Source organism: Mercenaria mercenaria, chromosome 1 (assembly GCF_021730395.1).
Source record: "Mercenaria mercenaria strain notata chromosome 1, MADL_Memer_1, whole genome shotgun sequence".
In the NCBI taxonomy this organism is placed as follows: Eukaryota; Metazoa; Mollusca; class Bivalvia; order Venerida; family Veneridae; genus Mercenaria; species Mercenaria mercenaria.
This window is the reverse complement of record NC_069361.1, coordinates 85,603,834-85,614,023: the sequence shown is the minus strand read 5'-3', so window position 1 is coordinate 85,614,023 and position 10,190 is coordinate 85,603,834.

Sequence of the window (10,190 nt, the reverse complement as noted above, 5' to 3'; positions counted from 1 at the left end):
TCGCAAGGAAACACTTTTATCTTCATATATAATATGGAAGAATTACCTACATTTTACAGTAAAGCTAAGCTTGCACTTAATTAATATACAAATCTGCAATAATATAGAGATTAAATACATGATTGGGCAAAATAATTACTTCGACTTAGCGTTGTTTGTGCCGTGTGGCAGCCGTAAAACGTCTCCCCGTACATTATGTCATAGATGTTTTATTTCGAGCTTTTCAGATCATTCAGCACGACATTTACGTTATGTTAGTCGTACTATATATATTATTTTCAATCCGAAGATGCCGATTTTGGTGGTTACAATACTCCCGCTCTCGCAGCTTTTGCTTAAGTTTTATTACCCTTGGGATATGGTGTCTGTTTTAACTCACCTGAACACAAAGTGCTCAGGTTGACCTGTTGTAATCGCTCACCAGTCCGGCGTCCTTCCGTCCGTCCAAACTTTTCTCCAAACAACATCTCTTCTGAAACCATTGGGCGGAAGTCGATGAATCTTGATCGGATGTGTTTTGGGTGGTTCTCTTTCAAAGTTGTTTAAACGATTCCGCTTGGCTGTACATAGGGACCGCCAGAGCTAAAAACAGAACATTCTTCTTATAACATCTCCTTTTAAACCGCTGGTCCAATTTCAAATTAATTTCACGCAAATGATACTTACGAACCCCTCTGTCGAGATTATTTAAATTATTACGATTCATCCCAAAACATGGCCGCCGGGGGAGGGGGCGTGATCACTTTTTCTCTATATGTATTTAGTAAAAACTTTGAAAATCTTCTTGTATAAAACTGCTTGTCCTATTTTGAAATAAATTCACATAAATTGTCCTTGATTAACCATCTACCAAGATTGTTCACATTATTCCGATATCTAAAAAAGCATGGCCTCCTTCTTTGTATATAGTGGAAACTCAAACAATCTTCTTGTATGAAACTGCTGGCCTGATTTTGAAATAAATTCACACAAATGGTGAATTTACACCTTGTCTCACCCTCTGCCAAGATTGTTCAAATTATTACAGATCGTCAAAACCCCTGACTGTAAGAGTGGGGGTGGTCGCTTTTTCCTATATGTACAGAGTAGAAACTTTTAAATATACGTTTGTAATGAAATTGTTAGCATGATTTTGAAATAATTTCACACAAATGGCCCTTGAGTGACCCTCTACCAAGATTGTTCAAATTATTTTGATTCATCAAAAATCATGGCCACCAGGATATTAGAAACTTAAATATTATAACACAGTATTTAGCCTAAGGGGTACCAAATGTTTAAAGACTCTATAGTTTTCACTTAGTTTTATTAACGTTTCGGCCTTAAGGCCTTTATCAGAATGACAAATTCCGAGAATTACTCTACATCATGGCGTCTCATAATATAACAACATTTGAAATACATTTATGATGCACAAGGGCTGTTTACTGTCCTCATGAAATGATTAAATAGTTAAAGACTTAATGTGCAGAAACACATTACCCAATGCTATCATGGGAGACAAATTAAAATTATATCCTAATCAATTCGTTGGTAGGAAAGTTTATATACCAATAAAAATATTACAAAATATAAGCTAAAACAAACAAAGATACCAATAAAATTTTGCATTCATTACTAAAAAGAACAAAAATAAATTTAAAAACGAATAGTTTATCATCAACCGAAATAAAAACTATAAAAATACGCAAAATTTACGTATAAAGGGAAGTAATTACAAAAAAAAGTTTCTTTATTAGTATCGGAACCTGTAAAATATGACAAATATGTATTTAAAACACACAAATATGTGTTAAAGGCAGAAAAAGGGACATTATATATGAAAGAAATACATATTTTAAATAAAATAAGCTTTTGTAACATATTGTGTTACACTAAGAATGACACAGAAAATGATATAAGGTCATAGAACGCTCAAACAAATAGGAAGATAATCGGGCTGAAACAAACCCAGTGAATAAATAAGATAACGAAGAGACCGGGATAGAATGGAACACATAAGAAAGCATTTAGCTGAAAACTATTTTACAAATGGATATAATTTTGGCCCTACCTAGTGTATCATTCCTTACTGATGTCATTTAGAGGAAATATGTAACAACCAGGTAACACAAATGCCATTGAACCTAAGCCTCTAAGAAATTAAGCTACATATGTCCTAGACTTAGTGACAATATGTCACTTTTAACTCAATTGTATTTTACATGTATAGTAACTATGGCCTAGATGCAGAGAAAGATGTAGGCCTTTATGCAATCAGGTATGGTGTTTTCATCTCATTCATCTACCTATCATTTAATTACTGAACGTAGATACAATACCACTAGGACAACATGGCTTAAAGCGGAGAGTTAAATAATTTAAAGCATTTTAAGGAATGTTTTGCTAGGCCCCCGTTTAATAAATATTTCCCCGTACGTTTTGTTAACTTGTTTGTGGCATTCGCCTCAATCCAACAGAATATAAATTTTCATTTCCCCCTCTGATACCCATTAAAAAAGTTTATTTGTCATTGGAAAGTCATATTTTCTTTATTTGTCACTTCTATATAGATGAGATAAAGCGAAAAAAATGAAAGTATGTAGTAAAGAAATTAACCACAAACACTACTTCGATGCATCAAAGTTTTTGTTTTTAATATACAGAAGTGTTAGCTGTTTTGACCACTGGTCGCTATTTTGAGTGAATATATTGTATGATTTTTAATTTAGTAAATTTTAGGTGTCGCTGACTTAAATAGCCCAGTATGCAACTAGCTTTGGCCTCCAAAATTTTAATACCAATCTTGGTCGTAATATCCCATTCTTAACTGCAGTTATTGACCAGAAACCATTGTTAAGTCACCATGGTGAGCTATTGTGATGTCACTGTGCCCGTTGTGTTTGCGTCCGTGCGTCAATTCGTCGCCAATAATTTATTTAAATGAAATCTCTAAAGTCACTGAATAGATTTTTATGAATCTTGGCCTGGGTTATTCCTTGGGTTATCGTGCACCAAAAGTGTTCAAACGGTTCCACGTGGTAGCACATAGGGACCAAAATATCTTAAATGTGCATCTCCTTAACAGCTTAAAGTTGTTCTTAAGTGACACTAATAAAAGATTGATCAATTGCAAAATATTCTGATTCACTTAAAAATATGGCAACCAGAGGGCGTGCCCATTTTTCCCTATCTGCATATAGTAGAAAGTTTAAAAATCTTCTTGTATAAAAACTGCTGGATAGATTCTAAAATAATTTTAAACATTGCAATGTTCTACTAAGATTGTTCAGATAAATTTCATTCGTCAAAACACATGGCCACCATAGGGCATGGTCACTTTTCCCATATGTATATAGTAGAAACCCGCTTAGTTCAATAGGGAGAGCACAGGTCTACAAATCGCGGGGTTGCGGGTTCGAGCCCTGTGCGAGGCGCATATGCTCCGTGACGATTTGATAAAAGACATTGTGTCTGAAATCTTACGGCCTCAACCTCTGATTCATGTGGGCAAGTTGGCAATTACTTGCGGAGAACAAGTTTGTATTGGTACAGAATCCACGAACACTGATTAGGTAAATTGCCCGCCGTTACATAACGAAAAACCGTTGAAATCGACGTTTAACCAAAAACAAATAAACAATCTTCTTGTATAAAACTGCTGACCCGATTTTTAAATAATATCTCACAATTTGTCATTGTCTAACCTTCTACCACGATTGATTATTCTGATTTGTCAAAAACATGGCCAACAGAGGGCATGGTAACTTTTCCCTATATGTATATATTAGAAACTTAAATCTTCTTGCATGAAACTGATGGCCCGATTTTAAACCAATTTCAAGCAAAAACCTGTTGGCCTGATTTTGAAATAATTTCACATAAATAGTTTTTGTGTGACCTTCTACCAAGATCTTTTTTTTTTCAGATTATTTTGATTTGCCATATAACATGGTCGCCAGGGAGAGATGTCACTTTTTCCTTTTGTGTATATTTTGCAAACTTTAAAAATGTTCTCCCCAGAAACAGCAAGCCCTATTTTAAAACAATTTCATACAAATGTTTCTTGGATATTCGGCGAGTGATTTCGGGGTATAACTGTCTACCGTAATTGTTCCAATTATTGCTTTAGGTTCAAAAATGCCCATGCCTATGTGTGTGACCTGTACATAATATAGGCTAGTTTAAAAGAATCTGAAAATCTCCGAATTCATAATAACTAGAGCATTGATATATACATGAACCGAACTTTGTACTTGTACTTTTACTTTATATAGGCATAAAAATAGAGATCAATATAATTGCACCTTTACGAATTCTACCTGTTCTGTATTACAAAAGTGCATCTATTGTGACATTTTGACACAAGTAAAACTGTATTATCTGCACTAATAAACAGGAAATATCAACAACAACACATGTAGCGTTTGTTCATAGATAATTATTAACTTCCAACGTTACGGCGATAAGCTTTCATCAGGGAAGAATAACGATAAAAACAACGGACGTGACGTCATTAAAACAACGTCGCGCAAAAAGGCGGTAAAATGTATACAAAGTTTAGGTCTACATTATTTACAATGTTAAATGAATTCAAAATCCGTTTCTATAACCGAATTTAACAAACATACCGAGTAAATCATCGGATAGTGTTTATACATAATTTCCTATAAAAAAAAAACAATGTACTTTTATATATATTTTATATCCACTAAAAATACTGACTGGTATTTCATTTTACTATCGGCTTGGTAAAAATTAATTTTTGACCATAAGTAAGTTGACGAAATCAGAAAGCAGGTTTTCAGGGGTAAATCAAACACAGATGAATAAATCCTAAACGTTTCTTCTTGTGCCAAAGCAGTATGATATTGTGTCTTAAACCGTTTTCATTTTCCACTCAATTCTGTAATTGCAAGGGATGTAAACTAATAGATATCTCTGCTTATAAGTGCTAGCCCAAGGCAAGAGTTGTCATTCTTTGCGGATCACAACTTTAAATCAAATATTAAAACTTCTGTTATTGAATTTAACAAAACTATCATAAATTTCACATTTGTGAAATCATATTGGATTACTTCGAGGGCTTAAAAATCAACTTCTAGACTTTATTTAATGTATTTCTATCATTGTAAATTTTAGGATCTATCTCTAACTTATATAACATTCTCATTTGTCGAAGTAGCAATACAAATTTAAGAAGTTCTGTCAATAAAATCAAATATGTTTACATTATTTCTTAACAACGGGGTCATATAGAATAAACAGAATATATAGAAATAATCAATATTAAAATGTTACATTCACATTTTGTATGTTGTAATCGCGACTGATATATGCCATCGTCAAAAGGTAATGTGTTTTTTGTTTTGAATAATTATTTTTTAAACAGAACTGAAACTTGTTTTCAATTTCTTTATTTTAATACGTTTGCACTATAAGTAGTTATCAGATTGTTTTTGAGAAGAAAATGTGATAATGTAATCTTATTCGAGTACATGCATGCACCATATGACAGCGTGCTATGATATTTTTTTGAAGTTACTTAAATTAATGTAAAATCACTGTGGACGAAATCATATTTATGACAGAAAACATTCCAAAATTAAAGAAATTCTTTCAAAAAAGGACTTGCGAATGAATTCATTTCGTATATGTAAAAGTCACCCGATTAACTCATTTTTGCGTAAAAACAGAAGTAATCGGGAGGTCGTATGTACGAATTCCAGGCGATGATAATAGTATCTGTACCGACAGGCCTAAGACGTGTTAGGTCAATTGCTCCGCTCCTTGATGCCTATGATACTTTCAAAGAACAAATTTGAACTACATGTATTAAGAAATCCTTAAATAGAGATAAATTTGTTCCATGTTATTTATCTGCAATAAAATGTCAAAACCTACGTTGATTGAGGGAGACAAAAAAATATTAATCGACGTTAACGTCAGTCTATGATGCATATGTATATGACATACTCTTTCTTCTTTGGATCCTGTCAAAGTTCTAGGTAATAAGGTTTAAACAGTTTACAGTATCCAAAGCAAACTATGATTATGACTTAGATATTATTTTCCAAATCAATATATATAGTATATTTTTCCAAGATAGACTAATGCAAAATAAATGTTGGTATCTTGCCGCAGTTATGAAGTCGCTTATATCGTTGAAATATGATAACCGTGCGCTTAGTACCTGTTACGTGCTATTTCCGGGACAGTAAGTAGTTATTTGTGTCAGAATTACAATTAAGTAATTCGAAGAATTGCGAACCTTTTCTTGCTTTATTTCATTTAAAGTTTACGTTATTTTTCAACAGCCCTTATTATACCAGTTTAGTTACATTAAAAGTTTGTTTGTTTGTTTTGGGTTTAACGCCGTTTTCAACAGTATTTCAGTCATGTAACGGCGGGCAGTTAACCTAACCAGTGTTCCTGGATTCTGTACCAGTACAAACCTGTTCTCCGCAAGTAACTGCCAACTTCCCCACATGAATTATCAGAGGTGGAGGACGAATGATTTCAGACACAATGTCTTTTATCAAATCGTCACGGAGAACATACGCCCCGCCCGAGGATCGAACTCGCGACCCCGCTATCCGTAGACCAACGCTCTCCCTACTGAGCTAAGTGGACGGGTTAGTTACATTAAAAGGGAAACACAAAAGTGTTCAAACTTTCGTTACTTTTAATATAATATCTCTTTGGGAAATATAATTGGTCAAACAATAAGCAAGTAACTTATATCCAAAACCAAATTCTTTCAAAAGTGACATCATAAAACAAAATTAACCCCGAAAACAAGTTTTCTTCAACTTGAAAAAAAAACATCTTTTAAGTCTATAAGTACCTTTCTCCGTTACCGTTTAACTTTTAGTACAGCAGCTTAATCTTTAAATTTCATATAAAATATGTTAACACAGTGTAGAAGTAAGTACACTGTTTTGGCTTTAGTCTTCTTTAAAACCTGGGACATTTCCAAGCTTAAATCATTTATAAAATACTTACTTTTATATTACTTTTAAATTATCTAAATTAATAAGTTCAACCATTTTAACGGAATTTTTGTTATATTCAGCCATCTACATGTAAAACTATAACCTCTGACCGTTGAGATCTCAACAAAGTCATTTTAAACTTACTGTACTTTTAATACAATGCACATTTATTATTACAAGTACTACTGAAACAGTTGTCATCAAATCAGTTATATAAATAAATCTAACATATGTGGCGGTTATTTGTTTTGTTTTGACAAATGATTTAAGGATTAATATAACATACTGTTTGCATTCGTTGTATAGAATATAAGCTTGCCCCATTCCTGACCGCACACTATTAAATACCGTCGATCAATACAATTTCAATAATACTGTCAGTATGTATAGGATATCGACAGAGTACGCGGTCTTTCTCTGCAGAACACCGAGAGCGCTCGAGGTGTTTTGAGAAGCACAGGTGCGTAGGTCTTTCCTACAGAGAAAGGCCGATGTACGAGGTCGATGTCCGACTTAAATACCGTCATCCTTCTCAAAATGTCCAGCGGCATTAGTTCTATATAATGAACGTGAAGATAGAAAGATGTTCCTGACACAGTACATGCAGTAAGGAATTAATGCTACTGTTAAGAAAATTATGTTAACTTTATTCGTAGAAGTTCTTGCATGATAATTGTTCTCGTACTTTAGTTTATATCGGTGTAGGAAGTGGTAATAGTGTACATGAAAGGCCGAGAAGTTATGTTACCCCCATCAGATATTACCCGAAATATTATTATATTTATGCAGGATAATAATCGCCTGCATACCAAACCAGTACTTCGATATCGGTAGACAATATGAAACCACAGAAAAGTAAAAATTACTTTCATTTTTTTGTACAGCAAAGTATGCACATTTTGGTCACAAAACACCAAACAACATTGTCAGAACTGTTTTACAAAAGTTACCACAGCCGAGTCGCTGTCATCAAAAGAGAAGTCTTTTAATGTTTCACACTCTGAAATTCATTTTCATTTTAGCTAAGGTTCTCGGCGCAATATACTTGTTTAATTTTGTTTCTCTTTAAATACCCTTAAAAGTTTGCTTTTACGGATTTCAAGATGCCCTTTTTCAAACATTAATTTTTATATTAGAAGGGCAATATGATTTTGTTTTTGCATAATGGTTGATATTTTTTTCTCTCCTACCGGTTTTGATTGGTTCTGGTGACAATTCCATAGTTCAAAGATCAATAACACACGTGTAGGTCAAAGGTCATGAGGTCCTGACAATATTTGCACATAGTGTGTTGATGGTCTATTTGAACACGTTTTCATTCTCTTTTCATAAAAATCTTGTATACATGTCCGGACAAGAAGGTTGTTGAAAGGTTGATTCGAAAATCATATAAGAGATTGTCCCCCTATTTTGAAAGAAGTGAAGTTTTAAAGAACTAGGCTCAAGTTTTGAAATATATCCCCTAAGTATAAAAGATCGTCCTGAGTATCACTAGAAAACTATATAAATGGTTGCCTTGATACTTCACACATTGAATGAAGTAAAGGAACGTATCATAAATGCAGCTGACGTTTTCTTAAAGGCATCCCTAGATGTTTAAAACTTCTATGGGGCATTATTTGCGCAGTATAAGAGATGTTTATAATTATAAAACACATGGAGGACAAGTGAAAAGGCAGAAACGGCAACCATCCCTTGCCAATATTATTAAAATCTGTATTGTTTAATATCTAATTTTTCAAATTTATTCAACTGAAAACAATGTTCTGAGTGGAATATGCTGGAAAATGGTGAATTGTAAAACATATTTTGTCTGCCTCAGTAGTAGAGCGGTTATTTTTTATTTTCACTTATTATTTTGATTTCACAAATTTTTCCCCTAATCTTTTACGGCTTTATGTGGAAATTAGGATTTCGATTTCTAATTTTAATCATGCTTACATGTTAATAAAATCATGAACGTTTTTCTTGAAAATCCGTTATTTACCACTGACTATTTCATTATGTTATCATGATCAATCATGATAAAATCACCATAAAAGGTATTTTATCGAAATGTATTTATGTGTTTAATAGATGCTATATTTTCACGTGCTCAGGTCTGGGTCAGAACAGCTAGACCTCTGCAAGAGGACTCTTTTGTTCAGAGAGTTTTTTCCAGAAAAATATAGACCTCTGTCTTACAAAAGAAGAGGTATGTAAATAAAGTTAAAGTTATTTGCATTTCTTTATTAAGCAGTACTTGACGTCGGTGTTATTCAGAATAAATAGTACATTCGTTTAAAAAGATGCCGATATGTTGTAACCGTTCCAGTTTTATTCCACCTCGAAAAAAGGTACTTTATCCTTTTAAATAAAAATAGAATTTTTGTAACAAAATGCCCTTTGATCAATAGCGTTGATTTGCTACTTTATTTTTCCTTTTTAATCGTTCAGTTAACTAGTTTATATGATTAGTTTACCTCGGTTATGCCATTCCTACTTATCGTAAAATTGCATTCTTTCGTCGGATATCCGAGCGAGTGTTTTATGAACAGATATAAAGCAGAGGGCCTTACCCGGTCGCAATGAAGCAGGACACACTCGAAACTATAATGGAAATTCTTTTAAAGTAATAAATATAAATGATGTGTTAACACACCAATATAAACTTAAATATTCGAATATTTAATGTTATTGTTTTAATGAAATTTATCCTTTTTCATGGGTAGTGATATATGTGTGTCTGTGGTATTTGAATAAAGCCTTTCCTAATGGACGCTGGTCCTTAGTTTTAAAAATTCTTGTAGAATCATTTTTAAACAACACGGAATAAGATTTTATCTTAAAAATGGCTGTTGTTTTATATTATAGAAATATTATAAACGCAGCTCCTTAAAAGCCAGCTATTGTTAAACATACCCTTGTATTCGTTATCAATATAAAGTTATTACGCAATATATCACAGCAACCTATCTCATGATATATTTTATTTTCAGCATGACGCAGCTGTCTGCTATAGTTTTATTGCTGGGAGTGCCTTTAGCTGCAGCTGCCAACAGTGGTAGGTTCGAAATGAAATACAAAATGCGCTATTTTTCAATATTATCGCATAACATTTTGTTATTAGTTTTCAAAACAGGTTGCATAAATGAAGTCTTTTGCGAACTTGAGTGTTTAATGTTTGGAAAAGATCGAATTGATTAACTGTGTAAATATTTCTTTGCTTGAAGAACA